The sequence below is a fragment of the Pinus tabuliformis genome, chromosome 6, assembly GCF_031772625.1.
Source record: "Pinus tabuliformis cultivar Carrire ecotype Pingquan chromosome 6, CPIR1, whole genome shotgun sequence".
Taxonomy (NCBI): domain Eukaryota; kingdom Viridiplantae; phylum Streptophyta; class Pinopsida; order Pinales; family Pinaceae; genus Pinus; species Pinus tabuliformis.
Genome location: NC_142292.1, coordinates 594,011,225 through 594,034,122, shown reverse-complemented (window position 1 = coordinate 594,034,122; position 22,898 = coordinate 594,011,225). Strand labels below are relative to the sequence as shown.

At 38.8% G+C, this 22,898-nt stretch overlaps 2 pseudogenes; one reads left to right on the top strand and one right to left on the bottom strand.

Annotated features, from left to right (window-relative positions):
- The window catches only part of LOC149259969 (large ribosomal subunit protein bL12m-like), a 56,428-nt pseudogene extending 38,818 nt beyond the window's left edge, over nucleotides 1–17,610 (top strand).
- A 2,715-nt stretch (nucleotides 17,611–20,325) lies between these two features.
- LOC149259968 (asparagine--tRNA ligase, chloroplastic/mitochondrial pseudogene) lies at nucleotides 20,326–22,431 on the bottom strand (annotated as a pseudogene).
- Between the last annotated feature and the right edge of the window lie 467 nt (nucleotides 22,432–22,898).

Here is a 22,898-nt window from a genome sequence, read left to right as displayed (position 1 = left end):
TCCTTGCTTTCAGTTCTGCATTTCATTTGCTTTGATTTTCAATTCTGCAAATTTCATTTCAACAACTTCATTTCAATAAAAGTAGATTAGTCATTTCCTTGCTTTCAGTTCTTCATTTCATTTCAGCAAGTTCATTTCAGTTAGTTTCAATTTGTTTGTTCAATCAATTTCAATTTTGTAGGTACAATCAGTGAAAAAGAAAAAACCAACCAAAATATTTCTTTTCATGCTTCGTAGGAATAGATATAACTTAGGAAAATTCTTGCACAACACCCCCACTACATCACATGGCCAACCTTCTCTCTTCTTCGGTGGCAGTGATCAGGAAGAACCTTTAGGTGAACAACCAGAGATACTTGAAGAGCCTATAGGGAAAGAAGAAGAAGAAAACATTCCTCCTGAGACAATGGCTGAAAACATAAATTCTAGGGGGAATGGAGAAAGAATATAGGGTACCTTTCCCATCTGGGAGACCAATGGGGACACCAAAATGAAGAATATAAGTCCCTCAGCCCTACCTCACTTCCATGGTTTGACCACAGAAGATCCTGACACCTTCTTGTTTGAGTTTGTTGTCATCTGTTGAACCTATGACTATGTGGAAGATGAGCAAAAGTTTAAACTATTTCCTTCTACTCTCAAGGATGCAGCATTGCGCTGGTTCATGGGGTTACCTGGCAATAGCATCACAGCTTGGGCTCAAATGCAGCAGACCTTTAATAACAAATATTGAGACTACTATGGGTCAAAATATACCAAGGAAGAAATCTTTCGAATGACCATGGGAAGTGATGAATCCTTGGAAGATTATGAAGAGAGGTTCCAGCTCAGTTACAAAAGGGACAGGTGCACACTTGACCCTGAATCTCTAAATTTGGTCTCGATCAGGGGAATTCTGGAAGAGCTTCTAGACACCCTCCATTTAATGGCTGGGGGAGACATCTTCCAACTACCTTATGAGGAGATAAATATTGTTTTTAGAAACCATTCTAGAGCAGCCAGAAAGAGAGGTAGGGGGAGTCAACCCATAGCCAGTACCTCCTCATCCAATTCATCCATCAAAGATGAACTTGTAAACATGCTGGAAGACTTCAAGAGTGAGATGCTATAGACTCTTTCCATGCAAATGGATACCTTACATATCAAAAGGAAACAAGAGGAAGCAGAGAGGGCTTTGGCCATTTTTTGTCCTAGGTGCACTATGAGGCATCCTAGGAACGAATGTACATTGAACTCTATAGAGGTTTGTTCAGTTTGTGAAGAGGATCATTCTATGGATAAGTGCCCTTCCTTGCCCAGACTTGAAGTTGTATACCAAGGGGCTGAAGGAGCCACTGAACCACTCTATTTCATGAGCCAAAGGAGGCCGCATGGACCTAGACCATACTAGCAGGGGATGCAAGGGACATCTCAAGCATATTACAACCCCAACCAAGTCACTTCCATACCTTCTTGGGGCCCTCCTACCTATCCTTACTGGTCCATGCCTCCTCCTTGGTCCTATCCATCTCAATATCATGCCCAACCAGCCGCTCATTCATTTCAATCCTATGCTCAGCCACAAACTCAGTGGAATGCATATCAACAGGGGTGGAGGCCCCAGTACAACTCTCCTCCTACTCTTTTGCCTCCACCACCTGATCAACCAAAACCATTTCCTCCTTCTCCACCAAGGCTGTTGTAGGGAAAAGTATCTGATTCAGATGACCCTATCCCACTCTAAGGGTGATAGTACCTCAGCAACAACTGTAAAGAAAACTACTTAAGGTTTACTTCTTTATGAAAGAAAGAGAGAATGAAGAAATGCACTAACCGTTGCCTTGCGCTTAATGTCGAATCCAAACTCTTCTCTTTGCTTGCTTGCTCCCAGCTCCTTGCTCTTTTACTGGCCCAGCTACAATGAGATCCTGTAAAATAACAAAGAAGGAAACTACAAGAAGCATGCAATCATAACTGATTCAAGGATTAGCATAAATCAAATATACAATTATCACAACACATCATTGAAACAAATGTATATAGAAGAACCTCAATAGCTTTTATTAATAGAAGAAGTAAAGTTCTGAGAGTGTTACAACCATTGAAGGCCCCAATCCAGCAACACCTCCCAGCAGAAAGAATTTCTCCTCTTCACCTCCTTCAAGCAATCACCCAATAGTTCTATAGTGAAACCAACAGCATATCATTACTTTGCACAAAATTCCAGCCTCTTGAGCTCATAGGAAAGAGCTCAATATATAGATGAATTGAGAAAGGATGAGTCAGCTTGCAACTGATGTGTAGCTGCCTTGTGTCCTCTCTCTCTTCAGTTGATCTTCAGTTCTTGAGTCCACTTGTAGAACCTTGCTTCCACTTGGAGAAACCGAGCCTATGACTCATCACAAGGCGAAATCCCTGATCCAAGTGTCATTTTTGGAAGATTCCAGAGCAATGACTCAGTGTGCCACTTGTCCCATCTCGCTTAGTGCAGGTGGCCTTTGTTCTATCTGCTTTGCAATGCAGGTACACCATGGAGGAGTTGAGTTTCAGCGCAGAAGCCTAGTGGAGCACCTGCTTTGATTTCAGGATTGCTTGTTTTTGAGTGTTTTTAGGTGGAGAACTGATCTGAGAGCTGTTGGTTTGCTGACCTTGTTCCTCTAGGGGTAGGAACATCATGTTTAGGGACTTTGGATCCCTTGGATTATTGACAATTCATGCCTGATGCTGCAAGGCACAAAATTGTCTATAACAAAGGCAACCCAAAATGCCTGCTGAGCCGAACCCAAACCCAAACAACAGATAGGCTCAGCAGGTATATAGTGGGGAACCATCATGCCTGACTTATGCTGTGGAGATTTAGGAGATTAACCTACGATCTGGGAAGGTTCTCCCAGGTAATCAGCCTCCCCCTAGGGAGGTTGAGGAAGATAAAGAGGAAATTGAACCTAAAGCAATTCCACCCTTTCCTGAGAGACTATCTAGGACAACACGGCCTACCCCAGAAGAAACTGAACTTGTAGGAGAATTGAAACAGTTATGCATGAAGATACCTTCTTCTCCAAGCCATAAAAGATGTGCCTCTATACAATAGGCTGATCAAAGAGAAGTGCTTTAGGCATCCAGGAAAACGCAAGAGAGATGCCCCAACCATCAATGTCATAGGACAATTGTCTGACCTAATGTTGGGGCAGGTAATCTGTCCAAAATATTTGGACCCTCGAAGCCTGGTAGTTGATGTCCACATCAATGCCACCATGATCCCTCATACCTTGATTGATCTGGGAGCTACCATTAATGTGATAACAAAGGACACCATGCTCAAACTTAACCTCCAGGGCTCCTTGAGGAAGACCACGACAATACTGTAGCTAGCAGACTGCTCCACCATGACCCCTAAAGGGGTTGTGGAAGATGTGATGGTCTCCATTGATTCTTGGGAGTACCCTACTGATTTCTTAGTTCTCCAGCCGAAGGAAAAGCTCACTGGGTATCATCTCATCCTGGGATGACCGTGGTTGGCTACTATTGATGCCTACATCAACTATCAGGCAGGGAACATGACCATCAAGAATGGGCATATGTCCAAATAGTTAATCCTATACCCTCTTACCCAACCCTTGCTAGAACATGATCTACCTCTCTGGTTGGAGGAGGAGGATGAGGATGAAGTCTATTCTGCACCACTTTGTACATTAGAAACCGCCATGGGGAGAAAACAACAAGATGAGGATGATATCATTAAAAATTTAATTTGAGATCCACCCACCACTGCCCTACCATTAGAAGATATAGTGAAAGAAACCCAAGACAATCCCTTAACTAATCTTTGTGTGGCTGACCCGACCTCTCTCCATGTTAAGAATATACAGTTCGGCCCATAAAGAACCTTGAAAATCAATCAATCCCTTTCCACCTCCCAGGAAAAGGAGATGTGTAGCTTATTGAGGAAACATTTAGATGCCTTCACTTAGAGTTATAAGGAGATGAAGGGAGTGCACCCTTCAGTATGTACTCATCATATATACATCAAGGAAGATTACAAACAAGTTAGGTAGCCTCAAAGGAGGATGAATCCAGCCTTTAAAGACATTGTTAAGGAAGAATTGCAAAATTTACTTGATGCAGGATTCATCTACCCCATCTCTGACATTGAATGGATCTCTCCTTTGGTGCTAGTGCCAAAGAAAAATGGTAAGAGGAGAATCTGTGTTGATTATCAGGAATTGAACAAAGCCACTAAAAAGGACCATTTTCCTTTGCCTTCTATAGATCATGTGTTAGATGGTCTAGCGGGGAAAATGTTTTTCTCCTTCCTAGATGGGTTTAGCGGGTAAAATCATATTAAAATCAGCCCAGGAGACCAAGATAAGACCACTTTTACTTGTCCTTGGGGTACCTTTCCATACCGGGTCCTTCCTTTTGGTTTGTGCAACACTCCAGCCACTTTCCAGAAAACAGTATTGAGTATATTTTTTGAACTGGTTCATGACGTAGTGGAAATATATATGGATGATTTTACTCCTTATGGTTCTAACTTCCAAGAAGCTTTATCTAACCTAGGAAAAGCCTTGGACAAGTGTATTGAAATGAACCTGTCCCTCAGTCTGGAAAAATGTGAATTTTTGATGACTGAAGGAACCGTGCTAGGTCATGCAATATCTCAACAAGGACTGTAGGTGGACCCCAACAAAGTTGCCATCATCCAAAGGGTCCCACCTCCTCAAAAGGTGAGAGATGTCAAAATTTTCCTAGGCTTAGCTAGATATTATAGAAGATTCATTAAAGATTTCAGTAAGTTAGCCTCTCTGTTGTTTGGTCTTTTAGGAAAAGATGTCAAATTTATATGGTCTGAAAATTGTGAAGAAGCCCTAGATACCTTGAAAATCAAACTTGTGACTGCCCCAATTTTGAGAGGCCCAAATTGGGCCCTACCTTTCCACATTCACACAGATGTCTCGAACAAAGCAATAAGAGCAGCCTTAGGACAAATTTATGAAAAGTTACCTTATGCCATATACTTTATAAGCAAAAAAATTTCAAAGGCTAAGTTAAATTACGCGGTCACCGAGAAGGAACTCCTAGCTGTGGTGCATTCCTTAAACAAATTCAGGCATTATATCACAAGCTATCAAACCTTTGTGCACACTGATCATGCTGCAATTAGATATTTAATGAACAAATCAGATGTAAATGCTCACATTATTAGATGGTTGCTTTTACTGCAGTAGTTTGATTTGACCATTGTTGATAAACCTGGTAAAGAAAATGTTGTTGCTGACTTTTTGTCTAGAGTAAATTTGCCTATAGGTGAAGAAGGAATGGTGGATGATCAAATGCTAGATGAACACCTGTTTTCTATCTCAGTACTCTCTCCATGGTTTGCTGATATAGTAAACTACTTGGTTTCAGCACAATTTCCACCACACCTGTCCTCAAAGGAGAAGAGCAAGATCGTGAGGAAAAGCACTCCTTTCACCTGGATTGGGGGAAATATCTTCAAACTTGGCCCAGATTAGATCTTGAGAAGATGTGTCAGGGAGGAGGAAGTTTTTGACATTCTCCTGACCCATCGTGATGGGCCTTGTGGAGGCCATTTTGCAGCAAAGAGGAATGCCTTCAAAATATTGCAAGAAGGCTACTATTGTCCCACTCTTCATCAAGATGTGAGGAGATACACCAGCCAATGTGATCGGTGTCAAAGGATGGGGAAACCTACTACAAAGGATGAGATGCCCATGCAACCTCAAGTGACCTTTGAGCCATTTGAGAAGTGGGGCATGGACTTTGTGGGTCCTATCAACCCTCCTTCAAAACAGAAGCAATGCATCATTGTGTGCACCGATTATCTGAAAAAGTGGGTAGAAACAAAAGGAATCAAAGTAGCAATAGAGGAAAAATTAGTTGAGTTTTTGAGAGAAAACATATTTTATAAGTTCGGATATCCAAGAGAACTGGTCATAGATCGAGGCAGTCAGTTCACTTCCAATTTGATTGAATACTTGCTCACACATCATAAAATCAAGCACATGACTTCCACCCCTTACCATCCACAAGCCAATAGGCAGGTGGAAGTCATTAACGGAGCTTTGGAAGGAATTCTGACCAAGGTAGTGAGCAGCAGCAGAAAATATTGGGTGGATAGATTAGTTGAGGCCACCTGGGCCTACAACACAACATGGAAGACCACCACAGGGTTCACAACCTATGAAATGATCTATGGGAAGAAGGATTTGTTGTTAATAAAATTTGAATACAATACACTAAGGATGGCAGCTTAGCTGGACCTAGATCTCAGCCATGCATAGAAGAGAAGACTACTCCAGCTCAATGGATTAGATGAACAAAGATTGCAGGCCCTTCTCCACATAGAGGTAGTTCAGCTTCAAAGGAAGATATGGCATGACAAAAATATCAAGGAGAAGCAATTCCAAGAGGGAGATTGGGCACTGCTCTATGACTCAAGGTATAAAGACTTCAAAGGCAAGCTGAGGACAAGATGGCTGGGACCCTACACTGTGGAAAAATGCAATGACAATGGTTCAGTTCTGATCAGAACCATTGATGAGGAAGCCATCCCCATGCTTGTCAATGGACATAGGTTGAAAATTTACAAGAAGCCCTCTCCAAGCAAGAGTTCATTGAAGATCTAAATAATACAATGATGGTAGTGGAGCATGTCTTAGCCTCCACTTCACCCACTCACTGAAGAGAAAAAGGAAAAATAATAAGGACTCAAGTGAAAACCTCTATGAGGCGCTTGACTCCCATCATTGGGTTGAAAACCTCTTCCGAGGCGGCCCAGTGATGAAAAAAAAGAAAGAAGAAGAAAGAATAAGATCCCTGGGTGAAAATCTCCCTTGGAGGAACCCAGGGCAAGCAATCAGGGTGAAAACCTCCTTGACGCACCATAGCTGTCTTTCAAAAAGAAAAAAAAAAACCAGAGAAAAGAAGAAGAAGAAAATTGAATTTTAATGTGCATTGCAGGTTGCAAGAGGACCATAGGGAGCAAGAGAAGATGCCACAAAGCTTGTTTCATTTCCTCCACACTCTTCTCCATCATTTCTAACCTTTCTTCCACCCCATTTTGTTTTTTTTCTGGAAACTGTGTGTTCTACAGAAGGCCCTGTGTTTTCTACAGGAGGCTCCTGTAGAAATCACAGAGAGCTAGAAATGGTTCCAGAAAGTAGTTTGAGGGGCTGGGAAGCTTCATAAAGAGCATTTAGACCCTCCTACAACTATCCACCCTCCTTGCCATCCATCCCACACCTGCATCACTTCACCATCATCATTTTTTTCCTTCTTGTTGAAAAAACACAGAAACCGGTTTTTAGAAAAAAAACAAAAAAATAAAGGGAGCAGCACCTCAAATCTCACCTGTAGCTTACCAAGTACCTCTCCATTTCCATCATCATCACAGCCCCCAGCACAAAAAAAATCAGCTAAAATTTTAAAGGGAGAAGCAGCTACATGATCTCCTTTAGGAATTCCTGTAACAACTGATCCCATTAAAATCAAGCCACAACAGCAAAAGAAGTGCAACCATGGGATTGAAGGAGATATCTGAAGCTAGATGCAGCTAGAGGATACCTGCACAAAACAAACAGCCACACATCAAAAAGCAGAGAACATTCAGTAAAGGAAATACAGGCATGCAACAAAGGAAATACAAGCATGTGGCAACAAAAGGAACCAAAGTACCTCACAACACATACATTTGACTCCAAAGTAAGTGACTAACTTTCTCATCTGTTGCATTTGTGTAATTGAAAGATATGCATAAGCGAATGAGATGGTTAGGGTTGAATGAGAAAGGGTGTCCAGTTAACTGGCCACCCTCATCCAGTTGACTTCACTCATTCGGAGGTGTCACCACACGTGCATGTAGTCAAACTTAGAGAAAGATCCCAAGGACAGGCAGTGGAGGGTATGCAAACTCTGATGCAATGATGGGAGGTGATTTCGGGAAGAAACCATGATGACAAGGCAAGTGGGGACCAACGATCCAAATATGGCAACGTACATTACTCCTTCACCACCTTTTCTTTCAATCTATCCTCATCCACTTAGCTGCAGCAAGCTCTTTGTCAGCACCACAGCCTCGAAACCATCGTTCTCCATCTCTTTCATCCCTCCTACTATCGACATTGTACAGAAGCACTTACAGATTCTACAAGAGCACCTATAGGCAGTTCTACAGGAGGGGCAGTAAGCTATTTTTAAGGAGAAAACATGGGGTTTTTGCTCAATTTCTAGCTTGAGGAGGTAGGCTCTATGCATACCCACCTTGATTATCAATATGTGCAAGGAATGATATAATTTTAAGTAGGAATTTAGTCTGTAGAAGAAGATGAATTACATAAAAAAAATCTGCCTGTTTTCTTAAGAAAAAAAAACACAGTTTTTCTCTGTTTTCCTATTTTCTACAAAATTCTTGTCTCCATCAGTTGGTGTTCAAAAAGGGGTATAAGAAAAATGACAGGGGGATTCATGAGGAAGGAGCCTAGAAATTCAAGCAGGCTCCATGAACACCCCCAAGTAGTAGCCATATTCACCAGAGCAAATTGGATGCCATTTTTTGAGAAATTTCGAGGGTTTGATGAAGAAGTGGCTCAGGAGTTTGCCCTTTCTTTAATCCCTCACTCAAGGACCCATGCCCGTATTAATTTTACAGGTCTTTCCATGGAATTCACCCTAGAATTTATCAGTAGGGTTACCACCCTTCCTCTTGGATTACCTTGGAGCAAAGATGAAAAGCCAATTGGATAGTCTACCAAGAGAAACTTCTTCCAAAACAATGAACATCCTATAGAAGACAAAAATGGCATTAGAAGGACAAGCATACCTTACCCTTGGGATGAGGTCAGTTACCAAATCATCAAATATATTTCTTGTGAAGGGAGGTATAGCATAGTTTATGGATACCATTTTAGACTTCTCCATGAGCTGAGATATGGCATGGACACTCCAGCACCCCAGAAACTCAACATCCCCTATTTTGTCCTGCAGTCCCTCATAGACTCCAGCATTAAGTTGAAGGCAGGAGGTCCAGATTAGCTGGCTCAACATGGGTTAATTAAAATGTTAGTGAAAGAAGCCCTCCATACCTTCACAATCCCAATAGCATGGGAAATTTTCCGAAACATGACCGCAGAGGATGACATAAAGGCCCTCACATATGATCTCAGTCCTTCTCATAGTGAGGAGGAAGAGTAGCAAGGGGGAAAAGGGGAAGAAACTGAGGAACAAGAAGGGAAGAAGGAAGAAACCAAAACAAAACAGGAAGAAACAAAACCAACAGAGACAGAGAAAAAGACATAAGGAGGAGAAAAAGGGGCAGAAAAGACAGAGGTATCTCCTGAGACCCTAGAAAGAGAGGCAGCAGCTGCTCTTACTATCCTTGGCACCCCAATTAAACCAGAACAAAAGAGGAAAAGGCAGACCTCAATGTATTTCAGGGCTAGGAAGAGCACAAGGATGAAACAAGGGAAACCCTAGCCTTCTTCTAAAGTGCCCATTGTTATTGAAGATTCACCCTCTACCCAAAGGAAGGAATCCCCTTCAAGGCACCTGTCACTTATGAAAGGGGGACTCCTAGATCTCCCACATGGAAGGAAAAAGTAGAACTATAGGACTCAAAAACAATTCTACAGGAAGCACAGACTGTTCTATAGGAGACCCTGTCAAGACTGCAGGAGACTGAAAAACTTGAAAGAAGGATAGAAGGACCACCATAGGGGAAGGAGGAAGAAACAGAGGCACAAGAACCTGACCCCTAGCCTAGTTTTGGCTCTTACTACAATCTTCTTGAGGGGGAAGAATCATTCCACAGAAATTTGCAGTCCCACTTTTCTTTGAGATTTGAGGATAAGGAGCCATAGGTGGATGCAAATCGCTAAATCCAAGAGATTTGAGGATATTGGCCATATGGAGAATCAACTCAGGGAAATGGGCAGGGAATTAAGTGTTGTCAAACATAGAGAAGCAATCACAAGAACTCACCTTGAAATAGAAAATGAGTTGCTAAGAAGACAGCTGCAAGAAAAAGAGACACAATTGGCATGCATGGCCAGTTGGTCCATGGAGGCACTGCAATGTAGAACACCAGCAAAATCATATGGATTATACCTCAAGGACCAAATGGCTGCAGTTTTAGATAAAGACTTTGGCACAGAGAGGCACAATGCCTTTTCAAGATTACAGACAATTTATGGACCTGTGTGACCAAACCTCATCAGAAGACAAGGCAAAAATAGTAAAATTCTATCTCCATAACATGGCCCTCACAGACATGAATGTGTGGGACCCAAATGCTAGGATAAGGGACCTGCAACTAATGGCGATGGCATCATGGATGAATCATGAGGAGTGAAGGGCAACAAAAATAAGAAAGTTGATGATAAAGGAGTAGAATGAGCCCTTAATGATCAGAGCTGAGCCATCAGATCCCATGGCTTTCATCAACACACACCAGCTGCTTGCAAATAATCCTCAAATTTCCCCTAGATATATAAGTGATCAAGCTCAAGCCATTGCACATTTTGAGGATATGGAAAGATTACTTGGGGATGATTGTATTCATGCTTGTATGAAGAGGTGGAATACCTTACCACACAATTTTCATATGAGGGAGTATCACTCCCCAACAAGGATGAAGGAGGCATTAAGAAGAGTGCCAATGTACAAGCGCTCTATGCAGAATTTCAAGGTCAATTGGATTGGCCTCAAATTGGGTCCCCCACTGCGGCTAGGCATGCTAGAAGGCAGAAAAGAGGAAGAAGAGCAACAATAGTGGGAAGACGTAGACAGAAAGGCAAGATTCCATGACAAAGAAGAGGATATCACATCAAAAGCATGGGATGTTAGTGAGGCCACTAGGGCCATCCAAGATGATGAGATGGACTAAGTTGCTCAGAGGATGAGCAACACCTTCAGTAGGGGGGTGATGATGAGCCCCAGAAACAGGTAATTATATGGGCTCATTTTGCCTCCTAAAATAGTTTAATCAACCATTCTCTTATCTTGTCGCATGTTTTTTTATTATATTTATGCTTATGGAGTGAATTGGGTTGGTTATGATGCCATGAGGTCTAATATATGTTTAATGCGGATTTTTGTTGAATTTTGAAAACAAAGTCAAAGATTTAATAGACAATTGGCAGCAATAATTCGAAGTGGACAAAGGAGAGGATGTATAGGATGGAATCCCCCTCATTTAGTACTCCCCGACTTCAAATTCTCCTTCATGCAGCTCGGAGCGCAAAAAGCCAAATCAATGCACTAGGAGGCAGCCGAGCAAGTGGAGGATAACTTATGTTTATCTCGAGTCTTGGGAGCCAAGCCCCCTTGATTTTAAGGAAGATGTTGGGAGCTTCATTTGTATAAGTAGAAAATCCTAGGGCCTCATTATGGAGTTGGTCGAATTTTTGTTGAATTTTTGTTGCAGCTTTGCTCTGCTCAACTTCGATCTTACTTTTATTGACAGTTTCATGTAATCCTATTATTATTTTGAGAATAAAGATGAGATCCTTTTTGAGCTAGCAGTGAGTTACCTCAAAGAGCTAAATATCCTGGGTTCAGTCCCACTCCAAGCACCCAAACTCCTCTTGTTTGTATTTATATGCTTTGTTTCAGTTTATGGATTAGTTGCTGTTAGATAAATCTCTTTCTTGGTTAAGAATAGGTTGCTTTTGGTGATTTAGAAGGTTGTTTCCATTTGAGTTTTCTATAGCAGGTTGAATAGTGATAGAAAGAAGATACAGAAGGGCCATCAATAGAGCCTTGGCCTCCTTTCCTTCCCTTGGGACCATGAACTGAGGCCAAGACCCTCTTGTTGCCACAGAAAACCTAGATTTGCCTTCTCCATAGGATTTCTAGTGTTGCAGTTTGTTAGAAGGTTAATGCTTTACTTTAGATCTCTTTCACCATGCTCATTTCTGTCTTGCAATAAGTTTCCTTCCATGCTTTCTCTCATTATAGCATTTTTCAGCATTTCTTTCCATAGCTGATAATCTAGATTAGCTTGATGCAAAATTCTATTTTTTGATGTACTTAGTTTCCTTCCTTGCTTGATCTCCTTGTTTGATTTTCAGGTCCTTTTGTAGCAAATCTCTTCTCATAGCAAGTCAGCCTACCAGCCATCACCTTCTCTCCCTGATCTATGCCCTACATGTCACCTAAATTTCACCACAAATCTACCTCAGTTTTCTCCGTTTTTCCATAGGATTTCTTTCTCTCTCTTGACCGTCTTTTCCTCTCCTATCAATCCTTGGTGACCCCTAGACACCTTAACACATCATCCCAGCCTTCAGCTACCCTTTCCACCCACTCTCACACCTTCAAAACCTCCAAAACTACTCTCGGCATCCTCCTGTAGACCTCCTATAGATCCCCTACAACCTCCTGTAGATTTTCCTGTAGGCTTCCTTTTGAAGCTTGATTACAGGAAAAGCCTCCAGAAGGCCATCTGAGACCCCCTAGGACCCATCCACACCTTCCTACATCCTCTCAAGTCCTGAAACCGCCCTCCATCGCCATCTAATCATTGCCACATTCACAGACAAATAAATTTCATGCATGACAATTTCACATAAAAATACATAAAAATCCAAAAAGATGTTTGTTGCTCATTTACTTCTAGAAATAGCTTGAGTAGATGTTGTTTACTTCCTCAGTAGGTAATGGCATTCATTTCATTGTTTTCATCTTTCTTTCTGTAAAAGTAGGATTAGTTGGTTAAGTAGGGCTTTCTAGGTTTACTTTACATTTCAGTCTTCTTTTCCTTTCTACAAGTAGAATAGCCTCTATAGAGTAAGATTTCCTTTCTTCCATCACATATAGAGCTTCTTCTGGAATCCATAGAAGTTGGCTTGAGCTCCTAGTGATCTTGCGCCAGCTGACCAAGTGACAGCCTGTAGTAAGAACTAGTACTTGTGCATATAGCACCATCGCTTCCAAGTTTGTTACGAACTACCGAGTTGATAAGAGTAAAGTAGGCAGCCCAGGAGTTGCAGCATTATTGCTGCAATACTAGTGCTCACCAATATCTATTTTATTTTTTATGTTCTCACCTTGTTTATTTTTTATTTTTAGAATTCGTATGCAGGTAATTTCTCTACAAGGTTAAAACTTAGAAATTTAGCAATATTAAGAGAACCAACTAAAAACAACTAAAATAAATTGCTAATTTAGTACCAAGTTAAAATATACGACTATCTAATAAGTAATATTACTAAAAAATACTAACTTGAATTACTAATTTATTCTAGGAACAAAAATATGACTACCTAACAAGGACCAATAATATGAGCTAATCATTTATGTTAGTCATTTTAATTGTGTCAATTCAATAATCTAAACTTAGAAGTGATAGGGGATTGAAATGCTATTATAAATTAGATGAAAGGTTATACTTCCTTATAGACTTCTTTATTGGATCAAAGGATTATTACAATTATGGAGATTATTAGAATCTTTAGGGTTATATAATTTTATCTCATTCACAGGGAATTAAACTCAAAGGTTGACAGATTATCAAAAATGGGAGTGGGACCACACCTCCTTTTGCAACATGACATGAACATCTATATATGTTGCAACAACATTCCCAACTTATTTAATGGGTTGCACATCTATTTCACATTCCTTCTTCTTCTTGCAAAGTGGTAGTGCCAAGGAGAGGGTATGAAATTTGATTAAGGAATATTCACTTAGTACCACTACCAAGTTTCCTTCATGTAGCTTGTCAAATGTCTTAAGTTTTCTTCACAACTTATCATGGTGCTTAAATTGCTTTCCTAAACCTATAATTGAGACAACAACCCTCCAACATCTCTAACTATTAAAACTCTTCAAGTTTTGTTAGAGTCTTCTTAGGCATGCACTCATGCCAGAAGAAAAACATAACACTAGCATCCCAAATGTGCAAGATCATTCCCTCTTTTAGTGTCTCGTTGAAACCACATTATCACATTCATTAAAATTAAATGTTCATATCTTAAGGAAAATCACCTACTTTACTTATAAAAACCTAAACTATGCGAGTGACTAGGAGAGAAATCCATTTTCTCAAGACGAAAACATGGGGTCTTACAACCCCATTCGTGTAACAATTTGAATATATTTAACCTAAAGAAGCATGTGTATCCTACTCCTTCCAAATTTTACATATGAATTTTAAGAACTAACACTTTTTTTTAACTATTAAATCCATCTACTACATACCCTATTTCTTTTGCACCCACCTAATATGCAAGGACACCTAAATGTTTTCAATACAGCCAAGTTAAACACACCTATTTCCTTCCAACATCTCACATTTTTCCTCCATAAACTTTAATAGAAAAATCATTACATAAAACTGTAACCTTAGATTATTATTATTTTTATTATTATAATAAATACCACCTAATATCAAAACCAAAAACATGTAAAATCATCTTATTTTCTCAAATACAACTAAAATTGGATGTAAGTGAAAATAAAATATTCTATCTATTGCTTTTCACATTGGAAAATTTTAACACTTTTAAAAATTTAAGCTTTAATTTTTCTTTACAATACCCCGGCCAACCATAAACTTTTCATAGGGTAGGAAAATGACATCTTAGAGAGATGTGAACTATTGTTTTACAACTAGCAGACCCAATATTGAATTCTACCATCAAATATTCAGTCCATTAATGGCCGCAAGGTAAGTTTCAATTTTAACTTCAATGAAATTCCACCACACATTTAGCCTTCACACATACAGGAGTACAAGCACCTCAGGTCTATGGTTCAAAATCGATTGGTTTTTTGCAGCCGAGCTTGTATGTTTAGGATTTAATCTTTGTGCTACATTTTGTTACTATTTGTAGGGATGGCATTGGAATTTGATGAGTATGGGAGACCATTTATCATACTAAAGGAGCAAGAGAAGAAGGCCCAAATAATAAGCTTATAAGGAAAACATTATGGCTACTAGGGCCATTGCACGAATCCTATGCACCTCACATGGCCCCAATGGACCCCAAGGGAATGGAAAATATGCTCGAGAGCCCCAAACATAGAAAAATAGATGTTAAAATTGAGAGGAAAGATTGATGTATGTTAAACATTTTAACTTTGGAGGGTTATCATTTGGTGGCCAAGCTAAGGCACAAGCCCAGGGAAACTTGTAGATGAAAAATTATAGAGCCTATGATTCTTGTATATTTGAGGGTTTTGGCTATTAAACATTTTTCTCTAAAATATGCTTTGATAGATTTTATTATCCTTTTAAACAAGACAAAATTGAGGGATTCTAGGTTGTCTTAATTGTACATTTAGGAATTTTTTCACGCTTCCTGGGATTCAATAAGTTAATTATCATAGTATTCCTTAAATGCTTGCTACCTTGGGCACCTTTAATACTACCACAAGCCCTCACAATCCCAAAAAATCCTTCTAGGTATGCATTTTTTGTATTGGTTCTTTCCTCCTGTCAATATGGTGTATGTCATAGCCTCCAAAATTATGTCTTCTTTAATATGATAAATGGACCCCACACCCTTAAGTGATCAATATTCACACTTGATTGAATGTAATCATATGAACCATCTCTCCCCCATCCTCTAGTTGACAATTTGGTTTGGAAGTAATAACTTTGTAATAAAAGTAATTCTCATTTTGTGGTATAACAATCACATGGAGGGAGGGATCATATCATCATTTCTGCTCCTTCAATAATCTTATATGTTGGTATTGCATAATTCGAAGTCAAAGAAAATTTATTAAGGTTTAGGGTTTTATCAAGTCTAGTGGTTGCAGGTTCAAAACCTCAGAAGCATATATTCTTGTTGTGGTTGCCAGTATCTATCTTCCTAAAGCAGGTTTCCTCCTCTTGATATATTCAAAAACTAATGAGTCCATTCCCAAAATTTAGTTCATCTTCAAAAGCATTAGACTACAATTCCAGTACAAATTAGGGTTTTCTTTATACTGTAAAAACTATTCCATTCTCGCTTCCAGACATGAAGCCATAGATAAATACCAAATATCACTTTTGTACATTCCATTTGGAGCCCATTTTGACACTCCAAACTATTTTTCTATGGAAACCAAATCCAAAAAATGAAATTGCCATCAGACTGTGATCCATATGGGTTGAGGCCTCCTCTCTCCGATAAAATCCTCAAGCTTGTTGAATCCATTTCCATCCTATTCCTAGAAGAGTGAAAATGTATCGGCCCCTGCCTGAGGGATAATTTGAGGGCACCTTGCATTGAGATGTTGTTAGTGGATGCTGTTGCAATGATCCCTCAGGCGATTTCTACCTTTGGTGCAACGAAATTTGAGGAAAAGAAGCCTTAAAAGACCACATTTGATATCAAGTTAGAGAACTTTGACAATGCATCGAATATCGAGACCTACTAGACGATTGGAACCAATTTTTTTTTTTTTTAATATTTAAAAGTAGATCCTAGAAATAAAAATAAAATATCCACAATTCTTAGCTAATTTTATACCATACGGGAGAGATTTCATAGGGCATAGGCCCACTAGTTACTTTTGCAATGGAAGACTAACACCAAAATTTTTGGGTAATATTCATGGAACTGAATTCAATTCCAAATCATATAATATTGATTTATCATATATGTAAGTTCATTTCCTTATTTAAAATATCCATGAAAATTTTCTTTCATGATTGTTAATTAGCGAAGATGAAGGATTGGGCATAAAAGAAACGGTGCCAACATATCTGTATCCAAAGCTCACCCACCAAGATCTACTCACTGGAATTAGTTTTTCATCTCCAGGCACTGGATATGATAATAGGAATCCAAAGAATTTGTATGGTTATTATAATATATTCTGCAATTTTAGATATAAATATTCTATGGCACACAAAGTCATGTAATGCTAATATATTTATTTTAATGTTATTATTTTTTCAAGTCTATAATACCCCTATAGATAGAAGTAGAGTACTTCAAGGAATACAGGTAGAAGTTGGGGAAGATTGCATGAGTTGAAAGTGCCACCAATATTTTACATGAAGAAATTTTCATAATCAACATGGGCAACAATGATTTTCTTGTTAATTATTATATCAATCCTTACAATTGATTTAGTTTCAAAAATTGAGGACTGCATTCTAAAAATCAATTCCAATTTTATTGAGGTACATCACTCATCTTCTCTTGAGGTATATCACTTATTTTTTGTATAATTAATTTTACATTGATACTGAAATATGAGAACATTTGTTTCTGATTTCCAAAGAAAAAACACATTTTCTTTTCTAACAAAACTTACTGTTACATGAAATCTTTAATTATGGTGCACAAAGAGTAGTAGTTATTGAAATTTCTCTACTAGGGTGACTACCTATAGAGAAATAAATAAACATCATACAGAAAAAGGACTGAGGTTGCTTTAAGGATATAGATCAACAAGCAATTAGCTACAATATAAAACTTCATAAAATGTTTCGTCATCAAGGAAGTGAGGGAATTCACAGATTTGGGGCTGAAGGAGGACAAGGAACTCATGGAGAAGACTCATGTTATTCTAAAGTAGGGAGTCACCAACGAAGAAGCAAGTGAGATCATAGAAAATATCAAGGTTATAGGACGAGTGACTATCATGGAATGTATGCCATCATTATGATTGGAAATCATAAATAGGGAAACACTTTTGGGGTGCATGTCTGTTCTTTGTGGGTATATTTCATTATCATTGATATCATTGTTATGTTTTCTTATTTTCAAGTTTAATAAAAACATCAAACCTGCATACACCTTGTCAAGATGAATGGTTTTGGTATATGTTTTCAAATGTTAGTTGAGAACAATACATTATGCAAAACATTCAGAGTTCAAATCTTAAAGGCACTTAAATTACAACAATCATTTTTTTTGGATATATTATGCTTTGATGTAGACAAAGTCACTCATTCCATTTTTCACGTACTCCTTGGCCAGGAAAATTAAGGATACATTTTAGCCAATGGGTAAAATATCTAATGTGAGGATACAGTGTGGTGTGAAATTTATTATTAAAATATTGTTTATATTATGTGTGTGTGTGTGTGTGTGTGTGTGTGCATATATCTATATCTATATATCTATATCTATATCTATATATATATATCTATATATCTATATATATATATATATATATATATATATATATATATATATATATATATATATATATATATATATATATATATATAATCCATTTCCTATTTTCATTTAATGTGTCATTGCAATTTGAAAGTATATAAACATAATATTTAGCTATCAATTGTTTGACACTCCAAATCTGCAAAGCAGGACGTAGGTTATGAATATCCAAACTCATATTATTCTCAAGAGAATGACATGCTACATCCTGTGAAAGAGACAAAGCTTAAAACAAATGGGGCTACATTTGATTCTGAAAAAGTAGAAGAAAAACATTTCATCCCTATGAGCACACATTTGAGACACTGCAATAGAAGAACATGAGAAAGATGATTCTAAGATAGAATAATTTATTTGATAAGAAGACCTGTAAATTCACATCAAAGAGACAGAAGATAGGTTTCTAAGACACCACAGTTGAATATCACAAGAACGATGATTCTATGAAGGGAATTTATATTTATGTTTTGGACCAATTTTGCTCATGATTTGACTGATTTTGGTTGTATACAGGTCCAAATTGTATAATGGCTAGACTATTGCCTTTACTATAGGATTTGTCTAACTATTATAGGCTTTGGACTGATTTTGGTCAGATATGGGTCTAGATTGTATAATAATTAGATTTTTGTATCTACATTATATTAGTTTAGGACCTTTATGAGACGCTCAATGTGTGTCCAAGTTTATTGTAAGAACTGTATTATTCTATAAATGATGGGGGCTTGATGTGTTTTTTGATTTTTACAAATGCATGTATAGATTGTGTTACTTCATGTGAGTGTTGATGCTGTTAGCGCTTGAGATTTCACCCTAGGCTGAGGAAGGTAAACCTTCAAGGCTACATCAAACCATTTCACCTCGTAGCTAGCCCTACGAGGTATGAGAAGGCTCTCTCGGGTCAGATTCGATAGATCTTTCAATAGGATTAGGCTGACCAATTAAGAATAAGGATTTTAGGCTAGTAAATTGATAGGGGGTTTGGATTTAATGATTTTTGGGGTTTTTTAATGGAATGACGGGGCTTTTCTGGGCTACATGGGCAAAATCACAGCTTCAAACAGAGAAATATAATGACTACACAGGTTATCAACTGAGGCAAGGTAGGCATGCAATTTAACACCAAATCTGGTTTCAAATGGGATGGCAACACTGGTGAGGAGCTAAGGAGGGCAGACAATAACTCTGAATCCTCCTTAAACAGTAGAAAACATCGAATGCGAACAAACTTATAGGAGGAGCATATAATACTATGAATTCCTACCTAATCACTTCATTTGTTCAGCTTGAAAGGGTCATGAAATGAAATGGAACATAACTGATTACATATGAGACAAAGGGAAAAACTTATGCTAAATCAACATACCACATGAATCTCAGCAAACAGAGCTTTGAAATTCCATTAAATTCTCTGCAGAAAACTGTACAATACAAAGCTCTCTGCTTCTCCAGCAGCTCCCAACGCTCAGAAAAACTCCCTCTCTACCTCTCTTACTAACTAAAAATTATATCTATATTTTTTATACATTACATAAAACTAAACTAAAAAAAAACCAAAAAGCAACAGCTCGACCCCACAATCAGGGCGCTGTTTGAAACTGAAATTACAAAAAAAAATCGAAAATAGAAAAGCCTTCTATCATAAAACAGTACCATCTCCCTAAAAATCTTCTGTTTAACTAATAAAAACATAAATGCTGGAGCGCCTCTCTTTTCGGTTTCTGCGGTCTTGAAATAGGAAATCTGTTGCGGTTGTTGTCTTGGTGACATGAACGAGGATCGGACTTAGTGCTTAAAAATACCACATGAAATTTGACGGTGGCAAAATGTGCTACAAGTACAGAATCACAAACATGCCACGCGGCATACTCATGGTACAGTTTGCTTGAATGACAAAGGCAGCCATATAGAGCGCAGATCTTGTTGAAGCATTGATTAAAATCTGGGAAATAGGAATCGAATCCCATTATGCTGTTATGGCGCCGTTTGAATAGCACTGAGACTACACGTTTACCCTTGGCACTCTTCTGCTTCTCGTAAGAGTCTAGTAACTTTGGTGTGTAAACAGCATCAAAAACAAGATCGTATGCCACTTGGAGCTCCACATCAACATAGTCGGCATCCAATTCTATAGCCAAACGAAGTACATCAAGGCGTGTTGCTTCATCAATACTCCAACGCTGCTGTTCTACCGAGATTACAGCAGGAGGAACCTTGGAACTAAAACATCCATAGCTGCTACAGTCTTCCCATCCGCATTTTCTCACATATAGAAAGCTTTTATATCTTTGGGATAATCTTTTATAATAACAGGTGAACCAGAAAAGGCTTCCTCTGTTATATAACGCTCATGCTCACTCTGCAAGTCACATCCCCATGTCACCGGGAATTCAAAATTTTTCTTTGCTTTCAAAAGCAGTTCAACTGCATCTGTATATGTCAATTGCACAAATTTCTTTTCTGCAACATTACTTAAACGTGTAATTATCCCCTTCTCAATCCAGGTATTAAAGAATTCCATATCTTCTTTGCAATTATCCGGAATAAACCTCACTGGAGATAGACAGTTGCACAAGCCATGTCATCATTCAGATTGGCAAAAGCAAGCTCTGGTTCAATCATCCAGAACTCAGCTAAATGACGTGAAGTGTTCGACTGCTCTGCTCGAAATGTGGGACCAAACGTGTATATATCTGAAAGAGCACATGCATAGGTCTCTCCATTGAGCTGTCCAGAAACTGTCAAGAATGCTGATTTTCCAAAAAAAATCCTGTGCCCAATCAACATAACCATCCTTTGTGCTAGGGATCATGCTAATTGGAGAGCCCACATCCTCCTTAGAGCTAGGAAGCAAAGATGTGACACAAAATTGCTCTCCGGCACCTTCACAATCTGAAGCAGTGATTATTGGACTAGCAACCCAGACAAAACCCATCTCCTGGGAAAAATTTGTGTGTGGCATATGCGAGGGCATTTCTTACTCGGGCAACCGCACCAAATGTATTTGTTCGAGGCCGCATATGTGCTACATTTCTCAGATACTCTCTACTTGCTTTTTCTTTTGAACAGGAAATGTGGCAGCATCACAGCTCCCAATCAAAACAAGTTTTGTTGTCCTCAATTCCACCTTCTGCTTCGAGCCTGTACTGGCTACTAAAACACCATCAATAAAGATAGATGCCCCTGTTGTGATCAAGCCAGACTCAAGCTTATCATATCCCTCAATATCAGAACCAATCACACACTGCAAATTTGAAAGACATGACCCATCATTTACATCATCAAACTTTACAAAACCTGGCCACTTCAACGACTCTGACTCGAATAAAGCAAAACCTGCATCTGGTTTGCCCCTTCTAATGTATTCAATCGGCGTTGTTCTACATTTTAGTGAGCTGAAGTTATCTGATGTGAAACATAAGCAATTGATGTGCCATTAGACCAGTTTTGATTCCTTACTGGAAGTGCGTCAAGAGCTTGTTCCCATAAGAACTTGTGCTCATGCCTTTCTGATAGAACAGACATTAGAAACAATAAGATTTCCTTGAATTTCTCTTCAGTAAGGGGTGAAAAGGATCCTAGAAACGAAGCCAAAGCCTGCAACCCAGCCACTCCCAAATGAATGATCTCATTTTGTGTTGTCAATTATGATTTCTGGCAATCAATTCCATTGTGCGTTGGAATGGCAGATGCAAAAGCAATTGTTAATGGATTTGCTAAACACTGAAGCAGAGATAATGAAGAACTTCTAGAGCTCAGATCCAGTCTAACTACTGGTTGTAAAACTAATCCCTCAGACAATATTGTTTGCTTGAACAATCTGATCACAAATATAAAGAGCACTAACTGTCACGAAGCAGTTAGCCACACTTATGTTATTTGAAGCAAGTAATGGACCAGGCCCTTGATCCAAAGGAGCTCCCATAGCATCTAGAAGTCGTGGCAAGAATCTTTGAGACACAATAAAACAAGAAGCAAAAGAAGATTTTGCAGTAGCTGTTATTGCAGCATTGAAAACTTTAGCTCCCTTTGCAGTCTCACGACGATGATCTCTAGTAATTAGCCTCTCCTCTTCAAAAAATCGCAAGGTACGTCTAAGTTGTGTTGAGTGTAGCTTTAAATCCTTAGCCAAATCATCTTCTTTAACCCATTGTCGCCTTGTTAAAGCATCAAGGACCACAACTGCCATTCCTCTGTTATCGCTCCTGCCAGATTTCGGTTGATTTTCTGCTCTTGTAGGGATATCATCATAGAAGGCCCTTGCAACAAGCCTTACCAACCGCTTGAAAGGTTCAACACTCATGATGTTTACAGGAATAAAATACTGGCCTTCAAATTTAAAACATTCAGCTCCGTCAAGTTTTATGTGACTTCTGTACAATACACAATAGTTCCAATCTTCTCCCAAGCACCACGGACAGACCCATCTTCAAATGGAAACCAGGTTCAGTAATTCTCTTCGATAGAGCACCTCCTATCCAGTAAGTGCCAACATGTCCTTTTAGAACTTGGTGCAGAATACCAAAACAAAAACCAACAGCTTGAAGGCATTATCCATTGTCAAAGTAAAACCATTCTTTAATAAAGGCAGCAGAAAATTATATACATTTGCCAAGGCAGAAAGAAATTCTCGATTATCTTCATTGGAAAACCTTTCGTGAGATGAAACATGAGGCAGCAGCAGGATATGGTTCCACAATAGCATCCAGAGTAGCAACAACATCATTAAAACCAAAGTAATAGATGCTAGTATAGGTAAATAATCGATTC